Source organism: Vidua macroura, chromosome 9 (assembly GCF_024509145.1).
Source record: "Vidua macroura isolate BioBank_ID:100142 chromosome 9, ASM2450914v1, whole genome shotgun sequence".
In the NCBI taxonomy this organism is placed as follows: domain Eukaryota; kingdom Metazoa; phylum Chordata; class Aves; order Passeriformes; family Viduidae; genus Vidua; species Vidua macroura.
In genome coordinates, this window is record NC_071579.1 from 21,951,352 (window position 1) to 21,974,151 (window position 22,800).

Genomic DNA, 22,800 nt, shown 5'->3' on the forward strand with positions numbered 1-22,800 from the left:
GTGGCAGCCCATTAGCCAGCATCGCTGGCACCCCAGGGAATCACTGCAAATACAAATTAATCGGAACCTCCCAGCTCATCATTAGTTATTAATAGTACATATTAGTTATTAGCTATTAGTTATTAATAGGAGCCTGCCAGCTTACCAGCAGTTCACTCACAAACAAAAGCAAGTGGGTTCCCCCCAGGAGTGCCTTGCTCATGGCACAGTGTCTGTCCCCATGCCCAGAGTGGGGTCATAGTGGGGACACGGAACAGGCACTCAGCAGGGCCCTAGTGGCCAAGCTGATAGGGGAAAGCAGGGCCCAGGGAAGGAAGGGGATGCTCCCACTGCGTGCCTGGCTGAGCCGAGGCTGACCAGATGCCCGGGCATCTAAGTTCAGCCCTACCCTGCCTGCAGAGATACTATACAGCCCAGCATCTCCAGGGCACAGCCAGCCCCTGGCTCTCACTCCCTCCCACAGCCCCATGAGACTCAGTGACCAGCCCCAGCAATACTGGCCCAGCACACTCAGCCCTGTCCCCGACACCGTGGGGCACAGGAGCCCGTCCTTGTGGCCCTCCTCCCCAGCACAGCCCACTGCAGCCCAGTCACCATGTTAGGCCATCTCTTAATTAATCAGGCTGATTGTAATGTGTTTTTAGGGCATTAAAATTCAATTGTGGAATTCTCCACTGGCTGGGCTCGCAATGAATACAGAAGTTTGCCTAATTAGAGTTGACATGCAGCCGGCGGGAGAACCAGACAAACAGCCCCGCCAGGGCTGCCCACCTCGGGCCCCTTGCCTCGCCCCAATACCCTCATTCCTGCCGCTGTGGGGACCAGCACCGACCACCCTCGCCGTGGGCACCCAACCCCTGCCCTGGGCACAGGGAGGGCAGCGCTGCCTGGCCCTGGCATCCTTGGGGACAGCCTCATCTGTGCACCTGTGCCAAACCCCTGTCCGGGCACCAGGCAAGAGCAGAAGAGATGTTTCCTTATCGGCAGCATCAGGTCTTCGTTGTCATTACTACAGCAATTATCATCTCATTTGGAGTCTTTAGCTGCCATAATCTGTCTCTTGCACTGATTTATTCCGCAGGTCTCTTCCCCAGACGTGCAGGAGGGAAAGAGTCATCAATAAGGAGTCAACGAGCTCCGTCTCCCGGGAAAGCCTCTTCCCATCCGGAGCTGAGCAGCAGTGCCCTGGGGCTGGACTGTCCTCCCGGAGCAGAGCAGGGCTGTCCACACGCAATACATGGCCGGGACCGAACCGAAACCTGTCACTTCCCAGCACCATTGCGGAGCCGTTTCCCCCAAACCTGGTGCGTGTTGATGATTTCAGTTGCTGCTGGCACCAGCACACACGGGGCTGAACTGGCCGTGCACACACAGGTGGGCTGGGAAGCAGAGGAGGGTGGTGGACAGGTAGCCAGGGGCCACTGCGTGCGGGTGCCAGAGCTCCCCGGGCGGGGTTATCGCTCCTGCCTGGCCCTGGCGTGCTCGTGCCAGCAAAGCCCTGCTCTCCCCTCCTGCTCCTCTGTCCACATCTCCATCCCTTCCAGGAGGGAGCCGTGCTGGCCGGGCACCAGGCGAGCGGGGCTGTGCTGTGGGGCTCCAAGGTGGTGCATCCCTTGGGAAGGGCCCTGCAGTGACAGGTGATGCAGTGGGAGCCATCTGCTCACACTGGCTGGCCCCACTGCCCAGGTCTCCCTGGGCATCACTCTGGGCCCGGAGAGGGGTCTCCTGAGTACTGTGAGCAGCCGCCCATCTCTCTCCATACACAGGGGACCCCGGGTGTAGGGGCTGGTGGCAGCAGTCACCCTAGCAGTCAGCAGTCACTCCTGAACACATGGAGCAGGATGTCATCCCTGCAGTGTCCCCAGGAGAGATTCTGTGTCTCCACAGCCCGTGGTGCCCATCCCTGTTCCCACCCACAATCCCTTGTTTGTAGCAGGATCCCTGAGGCAAGTGTGGTGTCAGCAGGACAAGGGGATGTGACCGGGTTTGTGCACAGGTAGGAGGTCACTGCCCGAGTCCCCACAGCACAGCTGAGCCTGGCAGTGGGGCACAGTGAATTGGGGCAGGCAGGATGGCAGTTTGTTCCTCACAGCTCCATCTCCAGTCCGGTGACTCGGCTCCCATCCCACCGCTGCACCCACCACAGCTCAACCTGCCTAATGGAATCCACTTACATGCAAAATCCCCAGAAAAAAGTGGTAATTAATGAAGTCCCTTTCATTACCATTATGCAAATGCGATTAATTTCAGCTGTTATGAATATGCAAATATTACAATTATGCTCTAATTGCCAACGTGTGTAAGGGAGTGGGCAGAATATCAAGTCTCAGACCAGGGCCCAGGAGCTTTGGGGTGCAGAGTCACTCCAGGATGTTTCAGGCAGGAGAGGGAAGCCCAGCTAGAGGGGCTCTACCTGCTCCTGTGGACTCAGCAGAAGTGTGTGGGAGGGCACAGGCAGCAGGGACATACGTCAGCCACTACCTGCCTGTGTCATGAATCCTGCATGGGCTCCTTCTACCCACCCCCCAGCGCGCCAGGAAAGGCTCCACACTGCATCATGACCCCTAACTCCTCTGCCAGGTAAGCCTGTCCCCAACAACACTGTCCCTCCACTCCCACTTCTGTTCAGACTCACATTACAGTCACTGGGCTGCAGGGAGGAGAAGGCAGAGGAGGAAGAAGGCTACCAGGAGGGCTGGAGGCAAATGGCAGCAAATGGAGGCAGACATGTGTCCTGACCCTGCTCCCTGCCAGCTGAGGCAATGCCGGCCCCATGCCCACACCCAATGCCACTGCTTTTAGTAAGTCCCAGCTGTGTGTCGCTGGTTCTGCTGCAATCTCAGGATGGAGCCACTGTCACCCTTGCCATAAAGGGATCCTGTCCTCTGAGCCAGCTGAGCCCTCTAGCCCTTCACTCACCATTTAGTTGGGGGTTTGGCATGTCCTGGGGTGCTTTGGGCATGGTGGGGCTGGGGGTGGGGGCAGTCAGCACATCACAGGTGCTCTGGCAAGGCTGCAGCAAGAGGGCTGTGGCCATTTCCTGCGTGAGGCCACGGGATGTTCTGTTTGGGACCATAGGGATGCCCTGCGTGGGTCTCCTCCCGCCGGAAGGCGGGCAGGCAGCAGTCGGGGCCCGGGCCGTGCAGCCGGCAGCCAGCAGGCTGTGCTCCTGCTCCCCACAGCACTCGGAAGTCACGCAGGGAAATGCCGGGGCAGGGCACTGCGCACCGGCCGTGCCGCCGCCTCTCGCCCCAGCGCTCAGCCTGTCCCGGCCTCTGCACGGGGCAGCCCCGAGCCAGTCCCAGCTGTGCTTGGAGCCGGTCCCAGCTGTGCCTGCAGCTGGCAAAAGCATCTTTCCCGAGGCAGAGCAGCCCACATCTGCCCCAGCATCTCCCAGCCCGGTCCTGCCATCCCTGTCCGGCCAAGCGCCCCATCCCAGCCGTCACAACGGCCCCGGACTCGCGGAGAGCAGGAGCGGTCCCTGCCCGTCCCGGATGAAGCGTGCTGGCCACTGGCTGTGCTCCGTGCAGGGGCTTTGTTGTGCCACAGAGGAGGGATGTGCTGGCTGGGGAGACCTCCTTTCCCAATAGCTCTCATTCCGTCACTCCAGCCCCCCACTGCAGCCTTTGGTCTCCTGTCCCTACTGGTGCAGGCTGCCCCACCCAGGGAAGGTGGCAGAGGAATAGGGCTGTAAGGACACTGCCATCCCTGCAACGACCCTAGTGCCTGCTTCCCACAGTCCCAGCAAGCCCATTTCCATAGCCAGCGAGACTGATGGCTCTGAGGCTGGGGAGCCTTTTCTTCACCCACCACCACAAGTCTCTTTTCCACAGTGGCAAGGACTGGTTGGAATACACATTTTTTTCCCCCTGTGCCTCTGATGTGGGGATGAAGCGAGACTCCCCCATTACTCATGCTAGTTTGAGCACCATGTGCCTTACTGGAGGACTGATCACACACAGGGAGGAGAAACCAAGCAAGGCAGCAGGCAGCAGGGTGCCCAGTGGCTGGCAGGGACAGGCAGCCCCCATGCCTGCAGCCAATGGCACAGCCTGGGCTTGTCCCCAGCCCCACGTCCCCAAATCTCTCTGGCCTCTTACCATGGGGCTCAGCTAGGAAGAAGAAGAAGGAGGAGATTGAGAGGCTCCTCAGAGCTGCCTCTTGGTTTCCAAGGCGATGAGACGTAATGGCTGTTCATCCCGGCAGGGTCATCCCTCTGCACTGGAGCTGGAAGAAGGGGCTGAGGATCAGCTGCAGCCCCCAGCCTTGGCATTCCAGCTCCCCATCCTGTTGGGATGTGCTGAGCACTCACAGCCTTGTCCCGGCCGGAGCCAGCTCTGCTCCGTGCAGGTCAGCACTAGCTGAGCACTGCTCAGGGGCACAGTTTACTTCACACAAGCTGTTCCCTGTCAGTCACCATCAGGGCCAGGGAGGGAGCACAATGTTTGATTCCCCCACACAGCTGCCACCATGTCCTGCAGATGCTGGTGGGGTATCAGTCCTGGGGTGACCCTCAAAGGTTTTAAACCAAGTGTGGGCCACCCATGGGTGCTGTCACCACTGTGTCCAGTGGTCCTCTAGTGATTTGCAGCAGGTGCTTGGTGTTCTATTCCCTGGGATATGACAAAGGCACAGTCACAGCCCTGCTCCCTGTGATGCCCCTTGTGTTTTCCCAACTAACTGAATTCAGAGAGATTTCTTCCCAGCAGTGCCAATCGATGAACCCCGTGTTATCAGCCTCCGCCCCCCCCCCCCTCGGCCCTTGGGATGGATATGGGCAAAGGGAAAGATTGGATTTGCAGCCATTTTCATTGGGATTTAATTGGGCAGTCTCACCTCGTTGCCTTAATCCCGGGCACTGACGTGCGCAGCAGAGACGGCAGCTCCCCTTATTTATCACTTTTCAAATATTTGCCTCTTTGCAGTTGTGGGAAATCGATGCTCCTGCCTGTGGCATGCCGGGAGCGACCTGGCCGGGCGGCCGGGCGACTGGGGATCCATCAGCCGCTGCCATCGCTATCGACAGGGCGATTGGGGTTTAAGAGGCACTTTGATAGCAGAACCGGCACACATTAAGTGCTCGTCATCAGGGGATGATCATGACTTATTACTGCTAATTCTCCCCGCGCAGCGGCAGGGCTGCAGGGCTCTTCCTCGCTAATCGCTGCCCGGCTCCGCGCCGAGGCGCCGGCGGGAGCTTCTCCCCGCGCTCCCGGGGGACAGACAGGGTGCTGTGTAACCCCCGGGCTCCCGCTTCGGTCCTCGCTGCCTTTGGGAGTCCTTGTCCCCAGGGCGCGGGGTATTGTTGGAGAGCTGGGGGTTTTCTCTGCCCCCTCACCACATATCCACATATTCCCCACCCGAGGGCGGCTGAGCCCCTGCCAAGTTACTGCCAGCCCGGATGCGATGGTGGAGGGACTGCAAAGCTCTGGTGCAGCCACAGGCAGGGGTGTCTGTGGAGGGGACAGATGCCCACGCTGTCCCCCTCACCTCTCGCTGAGCACTCTCTGGCCCCGGGGAATGCATCCTGGTCACCGAGGGCCTCAGCTGGACAGGAGACAGGACCAGCATCTGTGAGAACAGCAGCACCGCCAAGGAATCCTGTACAGCTGATGTGTAGCCCAGGGATGGAGGACAGCTGGTCTGTATGGTGTCCATGTTTCCTGCAGTCTGAAGTTGGGGGGGAAACTCTTCCTGAGCTCATTCCAGGGAGCCCTCAGTAATCCTGGTCACTGTCATGATAGCTTGGCTCTGGTCCCATGTTCATTTCCCTGGATCCCTCCTCCCCAGGCTGCTCCAGGATCCCTGTGAAAACCTGGGCAGCCTCCAGTTCCCTGATGGAGATACTGTGGGGCAGCCACATGGGCTCTTGCTGTGAAAACAGCCAGATTAGTGTCATCCAGCCCTGTCACTTGGAAGGTGTCCAATAATGAGCAACCAGAAAGAGAGGGATCCTCAGTGGCAGCAAACAGACACTGCTGTCACCATGCAGTGCCTCTGGCACACCAGGGCTACCAGCTCTGTGCTGGCAGAGGGACCATGGAGGCACTTCCCAATGGACCCATGCAAGGGATGGGAGCAGCAAGTGGTCCTGTCCTGCTCCCTCTGTGGGGGGGAAGGGGGTCCCAGCCTCCCAACAGCAGCACTGAGACAGGTGGGGGATGCTCCTGGGTTGCACAGAGGTCCCCCAGCCATGGTGCAGAGGACAAAGTTCTTGGCAGCTGGATGCCAGAACCTTGCTGGCATGGGATGGGCATACCCCAAAGGAAGGGCATGTGGAACTGGGAATGACTCCATGCCTGGCTGCTGCAATCTTGATGAAATCCATCCATCCATCCATCCATCCATCCATCCATCCATCCATCCATCCTTTCATCTATCTATTCCTCCCTCCCTTTCTTCCTCCCTTGGCTCTCTCTTTCCAGACAGGCTTGAGCTCATGTCCTGGACTGTCCATCTTGGGTCACACTGGGGCTGGCTGCTCTGGCAGGGAGGACACTGCTTCTAATTTCCAGCTCAAATTCTTCCACAGCCAGTTCAAACCCATCATTCCTATGCCAATGCTGTGCTCCAGCCTGGCAATGCTGTGCCCTCCTGTGTGCTCATCCTCATGTGTGCTCAGAGAAGGAGCCTAAGCCCTCCAGGTCCTGGAAGTCTCCATGGGGACACCCGCAGGTGGACAGTTGGATGCTTGCAGGGGGTCTGAGCCCAGTTTCCCTCCACAGCTCCTTGTCCTGTGCCCTTGCCCTGTGTCCCCAGGTTGTGCCCTGCTCCCTGCCCTGGCAGTCCGTGGTGTGTGTACCCTGCTCCCAGAGCCACCCCTGGTGTGACAGGCTTCACCACTTGTGCTCACTGCAGTGGGGCTCACTGCCCTCAGCCCCACAGGTAGCCTTTAACAAGGGACCTGATGAAATAAAGGGGTTAAACCAGGCCCATGGGGCTGGTGACATGCTGCTGACTGTGGCTCACATGGCCTCAGTGCCACAGCCACCAGTGACTCCAGCGGGGTTCCCCAGGGCTGTGCTGCTCATCCTGGTGTGAGGAGCTGCTATCATCACAGGATGCTCTCGAAAGGGCACAGGGAACATCTTCCCTCCCTGCCACTACCATGTAGAAACCCCTTTCTGGAGGTGAAAGATTCAGCAGTGGCTGAGCTGGGGTCTGGGGTTATGGAGGATGGGAATTTGTTTCCCTGTTAAGAGCTGGGTTTGGCTTTTTTAGCAGCCTGTTTATGGGAATGGAACCGCCCCAGCGTGAATTATTCATGGCCCCTCACAGGCTCATTCTCAAAATATCAATTTCTCCCAGTCATGTCAAGCAGCACTTAAGCCTAAAAGCCTTGTTAAAATGAACCACTGGCCTAGTGAGCTGGGGAGGGGATGGAAGCAACCAGGAGCAGAGCTCTGAAAGGGGATCCTGCCCTTGGCCTCTGCACCCACCTCACAGGTCCTGGAGCCACGGGTAGAAATTGCAGGAGAGGACCTGGCATGGGGTGGAGGGTTGGCATGGGGATGGCAGGCATCACCCGGGAGGGGAGCAAGGAAGGTGATTGCAGTGCCTGGGGACACTCCCTCAGGCTCTCTCCTGGACAAGCTGCTCTTCTCAGGCAGAAGGGATATGCAGATCTCCCTGCTCTGGGCATCACGGCAGCATTTATGGAGCCACATGAGGAATTAATCAGGTGGAGGAACAGGGACAAGTGCAGGCATTAGCAGAGGGAGCTGCTGCAGCACAATCCAAGACAGCTGTGGCCACAGATGCCACAGTGATGCTCTCCTCCCGCAGGGCTGCAGCTGGGACACTGGGACCCCCAGCATTTGCACAGAGCTCTGCTCAGCAAATCCTCCTCCCTGGCTGGGGACCATCAGTGCCAAACCCTCTGCTCTCCTGCAGGCACAGGGAGGAGGGCAGGGCAGGCAGGCTGAGGACATCTCCAGCTACCCCAGCAGGGCAGCCCCACGTGGCAGCAGGGACCTTGCAGGCAACAGCTGGGCTGGAGCAGCACTGTTGGTAATTACTAATTAAAATGCAGATGCTCCCCAAACTGCAACTTTTAGATTCTCTAGTAACTGCTAAATCGAAAGCAATGAGGCAGGGAAACACCAAGTGATGCTGTGGGTGCCACCATGTCAGTGCAGGCAGGGGATGCTGGTCCTGCTCTGGCACACCCCAACCACACCCCACAGCCTCCTGTGGCATTTCCAGCCTAGCTGCTGGGAACAGAGTTGGTGGGTGTCCCAAGCTGGATGGGGCTGAGCCCACAGGGGCCAGCAGGCAGCATCCTGCCCTCCCCCTGCTTCACACAATGCAGTTCCCTGCAGCCCATGGGCAGGAGGGGCTCAGCCCCCAGCAAGGCTGGATTTATTCCTTGTCACCTGCTCCAAGCCCAGCATCTGCTGCAGATTTCCTCGGCCCCACTAGCCCCCAGCAGGCCTGTGCAGTCTGCCCTTGCCCTGTGTTCACAGTGGTGTCAGGTGAGTGGAGAGCCCACGGCCAGACAGGGTGTCCCAAAGCAGAGATGGGGGCTGGTTTTCCACAGAACCAACTGCTCAAAGGAAGGCAAAAAACCTAAACAAATAGAAAACTCAGAGATTAATGTGCTCTGCCCACAGAGTTGTGTTGAAATGTGTTTCAGGAAGGAAGACACCCCATTTCTCGTTAAACCTATACCTAAGTACATCACCTCATGTTGCAGCTTGCTCTGCTGTGCTTTTCCTGGCACCTCAGGCTGTGATGCTGCAGCAAACCATCTTCTTCCTCACAGTCATTTTTCAAATCTTCCACACACCAGGGAAGTTTTCAAAATCTCACATTACCTGTTGCTGCAAACAGTAAATAATTTTAGTCCCCAGGGCCTCTCCTTGGCATAGCCTTTCTCTGATGTTTCCCCATTAACAAGACCAGGTAGGGAATCTGTCCATGGGCAGGTTTTTAATCCATCTACTCTGTCCTCTTAATTCCTCATAAAGTAAGTTTTTAATCAAAATGTCATGTGGCAATAAGTGAAATGCTGAAGGGAAATCCATGGTGCTTTGCTGGTGGAGCTGTCTGTGCCTGCCAAGCTCTGCTCCTGCCCAAAGAAGCAGTGGGTCTGTTGTACAGAGCTGATGGGGAACACGTAGTGGGTTCCCTCTTGGCCCCTTGACATGACCCCAGATGAACTCTCCACCTTTTCACTGAGTTCAACGTGTCTCCACTTGGTCTTTGCTTTTTGCACCATCCCTTTTTCTTTGCCATCTTTGTCCAGGGGAAAGCAGCTCTGCCTCCAACACGGGGTTTGGGCCACACTCGAGGTTTTGGGCACAGCTCTATTTTCCCCTCTTTTGTCTAAATTAATGTCTGGAGGACTCATCGAGATGACCCCTCTGCAATGGGGTGATCTACCTGCACCCACAGAACTGCCCCTGCTGCACCTGCAGGTCTTGCCGGGTTCCCTCCTGCTGCAGGGCTGTGGGTCACCTGCCCATTGGCATTATCAGCTCCAAAGTGAGTGCCAGCGGGGCTGCACAGGTGCCCTGGGTGGGAGGATGTCAGCATGTGACAGTGTGATCATTTCCATGGCAACAGTCTATGACAGCACCGTTTGCTGCTCCCGGGTGTTGGTGCCGGCGCCTGGAGCTTGGGTGGCCCCTCGGTGTGTTCTCCTGGAGGGAGCAGCACGGCACGGGCACCTTCTGCCAAAGGCAGGGTGCAGAGGGCTGCCATGAGCCCGAGACCCACCTGAGCAAACCCACAGCTGGTCCCTGACCACCTCTGTGAACGTGGGGCAGAGCTGTGCCCACAGCTGGCTCAGTGGAGGCATGTGGAAGCCAGGGATGCCCTTGCCCAGGTCCCCTTGCTCTGCAGGGAGGGCAGAAGCCACTCAGGAGCACGACAACAAAGTGGGTGCCACAGCTCTGCCACCAGCATGAACTCCTATCCCTGGCAGGCACAGGACAAGGCAGCATCTCCGTGTGCCCTGCACCCTTTCCCAAATGAAGGCACCAACACGCAGACATGCATGACATGCAGACATGCATGACATGCAGACACTGAGCACAGCACCCCTGCTCTGAGCAGAGCCAGCGGGAGCCAGCTCCAAGCCCTGGTCCGTGGGGGTCTGGCAGCTCCCACTCCCTCTGCTCCTGCCATTCTGCAGCCCACACTGCGCCCAGGGTGAGCCTCCAGGGGCCATGGGCTGGAGCTGAGCATGGCAGGGGCTTCATGGCCAGCTGGGAACATGACAGGTAGGGAGGGACAGAGGGCAGGTGACCAGCACGTGAGTGCTCAGCCTTGCTCCCTGTTGCTCAGAGAGACCTGCCACGGAGAATGGAGTGGGCACTTAATCTCCCCCTGTAAGTTTAATTAATGGGCTGCAGCACTCATTCTGTGCTGCCTTAATTGGTACAAGCTGCAAACGCTGTGGAGCCTGGAAAAAAAACATTTGGAAATGAAAAATATATTAAGCAGGAAACAGATCAATGGTTCTTAATGAAGCTGATTCGGGGGCTGCCTGTCGTCGAGGGGCCAGGACCTGGGAGACACAGCTGCTGCCCAGGCTCCATGGCCCAGGCACCCGCCCTCCTTAGAGAAATGAGCAGCCCTCGGGACCAGAGCATCAGCCCCACTCCTGTCTGCAGGAGAGTCATCTGGGGCTGTACCTGATCTGTGTGGGGGGCTGTGGGCTCTTCCTCAACATTTTTGAGGGCAGCTTGAAATCTCCTTGCAACAGCTGGAAAAACCAGCCCTGCTCAGCTGGAGCCCCCTTCCACCCCTGCACAGCTGGAGAGGCGCCCCAGGCACAGCAGAAAAATCACCTCTGCACATCTTCAGCCCCTGGAACAGCTGTAAAGACCACCCAGGGTACAGCTGGAAGGGAAATCTCAGCACAGCTAGCCCTTGTGGGGCTGCCCAAGAGCACATCCAGTCCCAAGGGCCTGGAGTGAGGTTGCTGAGGGCTGTGGGCAGAGCTGGCTGTGTTTCACTGTGGTGCTTTAATGGGAATTTCTCCCTTTGCACGGGGCAGGGGCATGGCTGGGCTGATCTCCATGGGGGGGCCAGGGGTGCAGAGCTGTGCTGAGGGCTGTAATTGCCTCAGCTGTGCACAGAACATTAGCTGTGCTTCCCAGATATTTACACAGGGGAAAACAAAGTCATAACTCACCAAATAAATAATCTCCCTGGCGCAGCACTCAGGGAGCAGGTGCCCTCTTGCACTCATGCAGCTGGCCCAGCACAGAGCATCCTCCATCATCCCCTGGGGGCTGGCAGAACCCCTTAGGACACACACACTGAGGGGCAGAGAGGGTGCCCAGTGAGCTGAGTGGTGTCATGGGTGCTGGGATGCAGCAGTGCAATCCTCCCCACTGAGGGCAGAGGGGTGAGACACCAAGGACTGGCTGTAGACAGCTACATGTCCCAGCTCTTGTGCAGATCAGCACAGCTCCTGGACCCTCCAAAGCCATGGGGCCAGGGGAGCCCTGCAGGTATCCCACATGCCAATGTACACCCCAAGAGCACCCATTGCCCAGAGTCCAGGTCCATGAGACCTATAAATCTCCCTGAGTCCTGTGTGGGAGCAGAATGCCACATGGGAAATGAGGAGCTCAGCACTGGCCCGTTTCACACAATACATTTCATTTAATATTTGGCATTTCACTTCATTTACTTGACAGCCAGCTAACAAATTAGCACGGCATGGTATCAATAGCTCCAGACTGTGTGGATTAAAATCTGTTTAACCAATAGATCTGAAGAATAAAATAGTAAATGAGAGCAGAGTGGCTGCAAGGGCTGGGACTCCGCTGGGGCTTCAGCACAGCTGGGAGAAGAGCAAACTGTGTTCTGACATCCAAGGGGGATCAGCCACCAGGTCACCAAGTGGGAGGACCTTGTGGCTCCCAGTGCTGGCAGGAGCCCAGCATAGCTTGGTCCAGCTGTGAGCAGGCAGCTGCGGGGATGAGCAGCCCCTCCCTGCCCCTTGGCTGCCCGGCTGCTTTGGCAATAGGCTGGGGTCTTCAGGGACCACTTTGATTTCCTGATGCTAAATCCCAGCCCCACTAACGTGATTGCTAACAGCATGTGGCCCCTAATAGGGAAAGTACCCTGTAGCCTGCCTGCCCGCCTGGTACAAATTGCAAATCTTGTTATGGGGTTGTGTCCAGATTTTTAACATGATAATAGCTCCCCTGCTCAATTATGCCTCTGGCTCAGTGTCCTGATGGTCCCCAAGAAAGGGTTAAGCAGCTGCACTCTGCCTGCTCAGGAGGCAGAGATGGGGAGAACAGGGGTTGTTTATGGGAGCCCCATCATGATGCCCAAAGGTCCCCAGAGCTGCCCTTTGGTGGCAGTAGCCCCACAGGGTCCCCAGTGATTCCTGGCTTGGAAATGCTGCCTATGCTGCCTCACACGTGGCCCCTGCCCCATGGATCTGGCTCCTGGTGCTAATCCCAGGGCTGGGCAGCAGCAGATGAAGCCCAGTCCTGCATTAGTTTCTCTCCCACCAGCCCTGGGCATGGCCATGCTGCTCCCAGTCGGCCATGCATAGGCTGCTCCTCAGTGTCTAGTTAGAAAAAGAGAGAAAAAAATGATAAATAATTTAAAACATGAAATCCTTTGCACCTCTTTAATGCTTTGCACTTTCAAGGCCCGTTGTGCCGTTAATTAATGAATCACATCAAACACTCTCGCCTTGTATCTCTCCTGGTCTTGCTGTCCCTGCTGTCCCTAACCCTTCCCAGGTCCCCTGGCATGTCACCAACAACCCCATCCCAACCTGGGGCTCTGTGGTGGAAGCCCTGGCCTGGACAGACATTCCCAGTGCAGCACTGAGGTGCCCGCAGGCTTCCCATGACATCCCCCTGTCCTGTCCTTTGCTGCTCCTGTTGTCACTGGGATTATGGTGGGCGCTGTGGTGGAGGGATGGTGAGACTGTCACACTTAGGCTGACATTATATATTCCTTACTCAATATCTTTTTCAAGCTTTTGAGCGTGTTACAGAATTGAGACCACGTAAGTACAGGGATCATTTTCCTTCTGCCGCCTCCAAAACTCAGTCACCCTGCAACAGGGTGTAATAGCTGTTTAGCAACATGCAGGGATGTTACTCAGCAGGGGGAGAAGGATCCCACGTCCCTGAAAGGTGATGGATGCGTAAGTGTAAATTACTCCATCCGAGTATTTACCTGCAAAAGTGGTGAGCTGGGGCACGGGGGTCGTGCTCAGCCCCCGCTGTGGGTGCATGCTGCTCTCAGCTCTGTGCTCCTCCCCAGCCCTCCCGCCGCGGGAGCCACCCCTGCTCCCGAGGGACGCGCGGCTGTGTCAGCAGCCAGCCCTGCTCCTGGGGTCAGACGGGATGCTGGGTGTCCCTGGTCCCTGCAGGCAGGGCAGCAGGAACAGGCAGGGCTGCTGCTGCCCTGGGTGTGTGCCTGCTGCCTGCAGTGTCACAGAAGTCGGTTTTAGTCCAAACAAAGAGGTGTTTTCAGAAGGCTGAAATTAATAACACAAACCCTAATTTAAAATTATATTAGGCTATCAATTACTCCCCAAGCGTCCAAGAGCTCCACTGCCAGCATCAAATTGCCAGCTGTGATAAATGGTTTTATTGGAATTTCATAAGGTCTGAATTATTTGCAGATAGGAAATTTTCATAAATTAATTAAAAATTTGTAACAAGCTGAAGTGGTTTGTGGCAATCCCCCTCATGACTAGCCTAGGGCAGGCTTGGGACTCTCATTTCCCCAGGTTGTCCCCAGAGACCACCATGGCAGGGGTAGCCTTGCTGGTGCCATAGGAGCATTGCAAGGAAAAATCCTGTGTGTTTGGCAAATTGGAAGACACAGTTATCAAACCCTGAATGGCTGGATGATTGCAACGTGTTTGGCTTGAAGCAGGACTATCCAGCGTCATTTCTTGTATTAGAGTTCTTCTAATACTTCAGTAAAGAGTGAGCAGAGGAAAAACCACTCGATAGTTTATTCAGATTTTCAAAAAGCCTTTTGACAAGATCCAGCACAGGAGGTTACTATAGAAATTAAATTGTCGTGGAGCGAGAGGCAAAGTATTGCCATGGATCAAAGGCTCACCAAGAGAGAGAAAACAGAGGAGGAATAAACGGGCAGCTGTCATCCCAGCACAGGGCAGCTGCAGGGGCTTGCAGGCTCTGCCGTGGCCCTGTGTCACTTAACATATCTGTGGGGTGTCGGGGAGAAGCAGCAGCACTTTGAGAGACACCACGGAGCTCTAGAAGGGTTTGAGGCTGCTGCATGTGGGAGGTGCAGTGTGGCAGGCAGGTCATGGCAGCGCTGCTGGGCTGAGATGCAGCACTCACTGCCTTGCCTGCCCAGCCCTGCTGGTGCTTGGGGCACAGCCCAGGCACAGCAGCAGCAGCAGCAGCATCCAGCTTCTCCCAGCTCCTGGACTGCTGAAGGACACACTCCCAGAGCTGGTGATTTCCTGGGGAGATGGTTGAGGGTCAGTTTACTGAGCAGACAGGCTGGCAGTGCCATGCTTCCAGCAGTGCTGTCTTGTCCCTGGAATCACCCTCTGCCCTGGCAGTGTCCAGGGGGGAGAGGCTGGGCACCCAGAGCTGCTGCCCATGGAGCAGAGCCCCCAGGCTCAGGGCACACCTCTGTCTGTGTAGGGGGACACACCTAGGGAGGCCATGAGCCTCAGCTGCTCCATAGGACCCTCTTGCACATGTGGCTCCCAGATGCAAGGAGCAAAGGGGATTGACACCCTGACAGGCAAAACCAAGCCATACAAGCAAGAACATGATGATGGGTGAATCTGAGTCACACACACCCCCAGATGAGGTTTCCAGAGAGGTGCATACACAGGAGGAGAGGTGGGGTGTGCTCTGGGGGGTGCCCAGCCCACCCACCCCATGCAGACAGAAGTTCAATAGGGTTTTGGCACGTGGCTGCCCCATCCCATCCTCCCATCCTCGCAGGCAACCCTGGCAACCAAGGACTGTGCAGGGTCAGCACTGGCGCCGAGCCCCTGCTTCTCCCCCGCCGAGGAGAACCTGTTCAGCAGGAAAGGGGCCCCAGAGTGCCTATGTGCAGATAAGGGAGGGAATGCAAACACCCTCCCAGCTCCGGCATCCCAGCTATCTGAAGCAGCAAATGCCTCCAGAGCAAATTCCTCCCACTCTGCCTCCTGCATCAACTGTGGGGGCCTCAAGATCTGCAGAGACATGTCCACCTCTTGCTCTGCTGCAGCCCCTCATTTTCATTCACCCCACACACCTGTTTGCCCCCTTCACCTCTACCTGACACTTCCCTGGCTCCCTGGAAGCTTTCTGGACCACCCTACACCATCACTCCATCACTCCAGGAGGATGAAGAGTGGTGGTGGTCCCCCCTCCTCTGGCAGCCTCAGCCTCCTGCTCAGACTGGTTTTGCCAGATGAAATATCTCTGCCATGTGACCCTGCCAGCAGTCAAAGAGCATTTCTCACTGATTTCAGCATTTCTCACCAATTTTGGCAGCTGGAGAACAACCATGCTGAGGAAACAGAGGCCTTGGAAGAGGCTCGGGATGTTTCAGGTCACCCCACTATGGGGCACTCAGCATTGCTGCTTGGTGCTTTGGCTGTTATCAGACAATAAAACTCTCCTCCCCCCTCTGAAATGAAATGCAGCTGCTGTTTGCTCCCTTCCTGCATTTTGTGGGCTGAGGGGGCAGTCCTGCTGTGATCCTGGGGGGTGCTGCAGGGTGTTGGGAGGAGCCACTGGTGCTCGCTGCTTCCTTTCTCACCTGTCTGTGGGCTCGGTGTCCCTCTGGTCCCCCTCAGCATCAGCTGCAGCTGCTCAAGCTGCTGCCTTGTGACCATGGCCAGGGCCTTTGCTCCACAGGGATGGATGCAGGCAGGGATGCTGACAGCAGGCTGCAAACTGGCAGCACGGTGAGAAGCAAAATACACGTGTGGCAGAGCCCCCAGGAAGCAGAGAGAGAGGGCACTTGAAGGGATGCAGGGCTGCAGAAGCCAGGAGTGCTCAAGCTCGCACCACAGCATCCCAGAATGCTGCATCTGCAGCGAGAGACTCGCAGAGAACCTGTTGATATGGCAACCCTGCACAGGAGAGTGCCCGTCCCACTCACCTCCACATCCCCTCCCGGGCCCCTCTGCACCTCACAGCCCGGAGCCCTGCAGTGTCCCCAGCCAGCATGGTCCCTGGGGGCCACACAACTCATACTTGAGGGGGTGAAATACAGTCAGATAAAGCAAAATGCTGCACACAGTGGAAAAATCATCCCAGCATTCTCAGACAATGCACGGCTTTCAATTGCCTTTTGGATAGGAGACCCCAATGTCCCCGTGGGCTCCTCTCTGCAGTGCCAGCGATGCTCACAAAAACTACAACGAGAGGGATGGATGGATACTGGAAAAAGAACAGAAACCACTCCAAAAAGGGGTGCTAGTGCAGCAGAGCCATGGGATGAGCAGTGCAGCTGTTGGCTACCCTGGCTCAGTTACGGTAGTCCCAGTTAGGGACTGAGCACTATCCAGGTGGGGTGACAAGCTGTAAGTTTTGGTTGAGAAGAAATTCAGTAGCCTGGAAGTCCTCAATATTCACTGTGTCTTCTCAAAACAAGGAGAGCACCCAAATTAGTTGGCTTGGCATTTTTAAAACCAAGGAAATACTTTCTCATGACACAGATTGAAACTGCAGACTCATGGGTCTGGTGGGGGCAGAAGGGGATCAGTCCCCACCTCCCCTGTGTTGACCCTTTTTCTGTATGTGACAGCACTGGCAGTACCCACTGGCTTCACCCAGCCCCATTTGGCTGCTTTCTCATCCACACTCTTCCAGATATCCAACACTGGACCCAGTTACAGGTCAGGCCTTTTCCCAGGGCTACCCATGTGATATGGGCACTGTTGGGCAGAGCCCTTTCCATCCCCCCACTTGTCTTTGGAAATGGGAGAGTTTTCCTGACTGTGAAATGTCATGGCACAGTGAAATCCCCCCCGTCCTGCTCTGCCAATATTTGGGGGTTCTGGGGAGGCATAAGCATCCCCACAGCACCCACCACTGGCATTTGGGAACATTCACAAGGTGACAAACATTGCTGGGCATGTCAGACATCAATTTTTCAGCTGCCAAGACTGATGCTGGATGGGTCTGGCTGCTCTGGTGCAGAGGGACAGCCCGGTGGCACCACCAGCTCTCAGGTCTGCCTTTGGAAAAGGTGGGAGTCACTGCTGACTATGAATTCTGGTTCTTTAAAATCAAACGGTGCTTAAAATTAAATCTCTATGCTGGTGACGGAAATTTGATGGATGAAAGGCATTTCTCCACATTTCCAAGAGATTTTTTTGGTGGCAGCTCTGCCACTGGTCTCCTTACCCTCACTGTGTGTCAGCCTCACACATGGTGATGGCCAAGCTGCCTTCAGGAATGCAAAGGGCACCCTGTGACCCCTGGGAAAGGTGAGCACAGACAGCAAGCAGAGAATTGCTATGAGATGTAATTAAGCCAGACAAGGAGCAATTCCTCACTGCAGAGCTGCAGTGGGCTGTTTTAGAGTGTGATTCAGATCCATTTCAAGAGCTGCTGAGCCTTTAATCCTACTTACTAATCCCCTACCTGAACTTTTACCTTCATTTTCCAGGGACTTTGGTGCCTTATCACAGCAGGGTGGTCTCTTCAGAGGGACCCCCTGAAGGCTGGTGCCTCCAGCAGTGCCTTTTGTTAGGGCCAGAGCAGGTGTGAACACCACTGCGGTGTTTCTCTCTGGCATGGGGGGACAGGGCTGTGTGCCCAAGTCCCAGAGCAGCCCCAGCCTCTGCAGCGAAGCTTGAGCTGCGGCCAAAGGCTTTCCCTCCACATGGACTTGTTTTCTGATTCCCCATGGCCTGCTGTGCCCGATGTTACACCAGCCTCAGACATGTTCTGGCAGCTTGAGAGCACTCAAGGAACCAGGGATGCAAGCCCCAGGTGCAAGCCCCAGGTGTGGGTCTGCAAAGCCAGTACGTGCATCGGTGCTGATGCAGCACATCATAGCCCCAGCACAGGGACTGCTGGCCCGTGCCAGAGGGCTTCTCCCAGCTGGGAAAACAAATCTGGATGAAAGGTAGGATGGCTTCTTGCCAGAAACCCCAGCAGTAAGGCTGGTTGGTGGATCCCAGCTTGGTTTGGCCTTGACCTCCTGCAGGCACCGGGGGCTGTAGAGAAAGTGGCTCCTCAAGAGCCATCCCAGGGGTGAAGCTGTGACCCCGCACAGCACCCGGAGGCAGGACGTGGGGTGAGGCATGCAGACAGCAGGGGCTCTGGCACAGCCCTCGGGAGGGGATGGCACCACAGGGATGACCTTCAGGTGCAGTGGCAGGATCGGCTGGCAGCGCTGCTGCGGGAGGCAGAGTGAGGAGGCCATTAGGAGTGTCAGATGTCAGCGATGCCATTACACAGCGGACGCCTGTCTCCGCACCTGGTTAATTATTAACCAGTCCGTGCTGCTGCTCAGGGGGACACAGCCAGGCCAGCCCGGCACCGCTCTGTGCAGCAACTGCTGCCAGAAGTCATCCTCCAACCCAAGCACAGCCTTTCCTGCAGCAGCCCCCACTGACTGTGACATAGCAGCAAGGCAGCCCTTGGAGCAGGGAATCCCACATCCCACAGAATTGCTGTGCCACCAGCCAGGGACAACACACGTTCACAATAACGCCTCTCTTTTCTCCCCTGCAGACTTGTGCCTTTTTTTCTCTTCTTCTCTCCTCCTGGTTTTGCCATATGCAATAAGGAGTAAATAAAGAACACTGATGTAAAAAAAAAAAAAAAAAAAAAAAAAAAAAAAATTCAGGGAAAGGCTGGGAATCCTTTCCTTGCGATCTCACTCACACCAGTCCTGGGACTGTGGTATTCCTTGAATCTGTGGTTTACAGGGCTGAGGGACTGCCTGCTCTAAGCCCTTAATGCTGCAGCCAGGAGGGACCAGAGAGAGCCAGGAAAGCACCATCAAGCCCAGCTGGTGGGACAGCATGGGGATGTCACTCCAGGCCAGATGGGAACTACAGGAGAGGGGTGACTTGGAGAGGCTCAAGGGGTGACTTCCACTCTAAGACACATATCCAAAGCATTGTTGGCATGTTTGTTTTCCTCTAACAAGTCTCATACAAGCCCCAGTTTGGCTTTCAGCTGCTGTTTGAGTGGCTGGTAGGAAAAGAATAAAAGATTTCTGAATTTCAATAAAACCCCGCTTATCTCATCCCTCTCCATCAAGGCTGCTCCACATTCTCTGCCTTCCAGGCTCAGTGATTTACATGGTAATGGCCTCTTCATCCCAGGGTCAGATGGGGAATTTCACTGGAGCCAGACTGCCGGCTTGGCCTTGAGGCAGAGGGCGAGGGCCAGGGGTCTGCCTCAGCACCCTGCCAGCAGCAAGGTTCAGCAAGGAACCAGGCTGGTGGGTGCAGGGGAAGGCACAGGGAGAGCCCTGGTAGTGGGCTGTGGAGAGCCCCAGGGCCCCCCCAGCACTCCGGGGTGTGTGAGGCATGTTCATGGCACGAGCCTCCTGGCGGGACCGCTGGAGCTTGGCTCGGAGCACTGCTTCTTCCCTGCTCGTGCCAGATGGTGGCTGGTGCAGAAAGGCAGAAATGTTTAGTAGATATTTCTGTTCTGTATTTGGAATGAAGCAGGAGGATATATTCATCTCCAGATGATACTGTGGATGGAATATAAATCCTGCCATCTGTAACAATGGGGGATGTGAGGCATGATCTCCTCGAATTCAGCATTTGCAGATCATCCAGACAGCTGATGCTCAAGAGTCTAGAAGGAGCTAACTCAAGCCAACGCCACAGCTTAACAGATCTTAGAAAAATGGTCAAATTCCAAAAGATTAGAGAAATGTCAGTGTAGTTCCAGTGTTTGGAAAAGTTTAAAGGCACAGCCCAGAGACCTCCACATAAACTGTTTGGTTCATGTCTTTTTGTGGGGTCTTTTTTTGGACAACCTTATAGGTCTGATTGATAAAGACAAGTGTACCATTATAGCAAACTGGAATTCCTCAAAGCATTTTGCCTATTACTTTATGACATTTGGAATGCAAAAACCCATGCTACAGAAGGAATTATCGGGGCATGAACTAAGTGGACCAAAACCCATCTCAGATCTCACCATGTGGTGGCTGCTGGAGACACTTCAGAGGATGGAGGTGTCTTCAGCGAGGTCTCTTGGAGGAATCTGTTCTTGTTGCAACAATGTGTATGGTTTCATCCAAAGGTCAACCTGACCATAAAAAAGCTGTGATGGTGAAGTCTGCAGGTGATGCAGTGACTGGTAGGGATGTTAATAATGAGCAGGCCATGGTGCTGCTTTAGTATCTTCTAAATTGCCTGGTAAAATGGCCATAATCCAACTAAATGCATTTTAATATGGGTGAATGCAAGCGAAGGCAACTGGGAACAAAGATTGCGGTCTTTATCTCCAGGATGAGGCTTGGAAAGGCGTGACAGAAGGCAGCTCAGGAATGATTTTGGGTAACTGACTCCACATGAGCTCTCATTTCAACAGCATGCTGAAAGCATCCAACATCTTCCTTGAATATATAACAGGAGAATATCAAACAAAAGCAGGGGAGCATCTTGACTCTTCATGTTACTGTTGAAATGATTACTATGGATGTTATTGGCAACTTGGGTGTCTAGAAATGAAAAGGTCACCAAAGTTCAGGAGAGGGAAGCCATACATACTATGCAGGCATCAGAAAACAGCTCTGGTACAAGAGAGGAATGGTACAAACTGCTCAGTTTGCTGGTAAGAGGATTGAGGGATGCTCCAATCTCAGCCAGAAATGTTCCTGACAGTTCAGCAGTCTCCATCTCACAGAGGAGCAACAAGATCTGAAGGCTGAAGCAGCAGTTAGAAAAATTCAGTCTGGAAAGGAAATACAAGATGCTAGCAGGAAGGCAGGAGACGTTGGATCAGCCGCCCAGAAGGCAGCAGTTTTACCAATTTTACAACCAATTCCTGTATGTGAGACAGGTAAATCCAGATTCTGAGGAGGCTCCATAGCCTTGTTGTGCACAAGCCCTTCTGTACCCAGGGGTGCTTCAGCTGTCCCAGGGACACCAGGACTGCCTGTGCTGGCCTCAACATGTTCATGGCCTGCATGGCACAGGGGCAGGAGGTGGTTCAGGACTGGTTTTGTTTCCCTCTCTCCCTTCTTTCTCAGGATGCTGAGTCCAGCTCAGCAGGACTGGGCAGCTCTCAGGACACAGGGGTTGGACACCCTGTGGAGGTGTCACCCCGTGCTAAGCTGAGCCTTGAGCCCATAGCAGCACACTTTGTGAGTGCCCCTACCCAAGCACCTCTGCAAGGATCCTGTTCCTTTCTGAAAGATAGAAGTGTCTCATGTGGGGGGAAAATGCTGTGGGTATAAAGCAGTGCCTCTTCCTTAGTGATTTTGGGTTGGATTTCAATTTTTTTTCCCTTTTAATTACAAAAATGTATCTATTTCTTTGAAATAAAAAGTTTGGAAGTTTGGTGTGTTATTTTATTTCCCTTGCCTCTTCTCCCATCTCTTTCCTGTTAGTTGTTCCCGCTCTGGAGTGGAGCAGAAGGATAGTGGGTGGGGACTGCCTCATGACTTTTCCCTTTCTAGCTGGAACAATGCCAAACTTCTTCAACTTTGGAAAAGTGACAAGAGAGAAACAAAAAAAAAGAAGCACTAATTCTGGTGATCTGAAATGGCAGAATACGAAAAATGGGTTTGGAGTGGGTTGGTTTTTTTCCTGAAGAAGAAAACGAGAGTGGGTAAACTGAAATCCATAAACACACAGGTGGAGAGAATGTGACACAAATGAGGGAGGATGCACAGAGGTGTCAGATTTTGAAAACAGAAACAAATTAAGGAAAAGATTTCATTGGAACCAAGCAGAAGAGAAATAAGATTTTCCATTAAGTTGCTTTTCCATTTTTCTCTCTTTGGGCAACAGCTCCCTGTCAGGGGCACAGTCACATCCCTTCAGGGAATGAGCTTATATCCTTTGCTAGGAACATCTCCTGGAGAGGCCCTGCACCAGGCAGCCCTAAGCTAGAAGAGGGTTTGAGGGGCCCAAAGGAAGTGTCTCCTTCCATGTCTGCATGTGGATTCCTGAGTCTGCACGGCCAAGAAAATGTGGCTGTGATGAGATTTGGAAATTTAGAGGGAGAATTAGAGAGGGAATAAGCAAAATATGTCAGAGCTGTCTCTGCATTGAGGCTGGAAACCAAGGGAATAGGCAGGAGGAATGAGAAGTTCTCATGCATGAAGTCAGTTGTGATTTGGCTGGCATTGCAGAGGTCTGGGGGGAGGGTATGTGACTGAAATACCGGTGGGACACTGTGCAGAGGAACCACAGGGAGTAGCACTGGCCTGCCAACCCTCACGAGCAGGCATGCCTGAGAGGGGGAATTAGCAGAATCCTGGGGAAGACAGCAAAGGCAGCTGCCACCACTGCAGCCATGGAGCCCTTTTACACCAGCATGGAGCCTTGGTGCTGATCACAGGGCACATGGGAGGCTCTGACGTTGTTTAGAAGAAAAGCTCATTTTTATTCATAATTAATTGCAATGCAGATTAGTGGATGCACATGTGATGGGCTTAAACCTTAAAGCTCAAACATAGGATTGTTGAAAATTTAGTGACTCATTAATAACAGACAGATTTGTATGGAGAGGATCATTAAGTAAATGAGTTACAGAAGGCTGTGAGAACTTGCAATAACCTGAACCTCAGCCAGAGGCTTTTGGGGTGAAATTCAGCATGGGCAGCAGGTCAGCTGCTGGGCTGTACACTGCTCTTGCCTAGAGATGGGGAGAAAAGCCTGGCAGG

The 22,800-nt window shown here is 54.8% G+C and overlaps 1 long non-coding RNA gene across 1 annotated transcript; it reads right to left on the reverse strand.

Annotated features, from left to right (window-relative positions):
* Positions 1-8,417: 8,417 nt before the first annotated feature.
* On the reverse strand, positions 8,418-9,497 carry LOC128811758 (uncharacterized). The gene is made up of 3 exons (XR_008438453.1): positions 9,414-9,497; positions 8,684-8,822; positions 8,418-8,568 (listed from the first exon to the last, which is right to left on the reverse strand). It is a non-coding gene; the product is annotated as an uncharacterized LOC128811758 (long non-coding RNA).
* Positions 9,498-22,800: the final 13,303 nt, after the last annotated feature.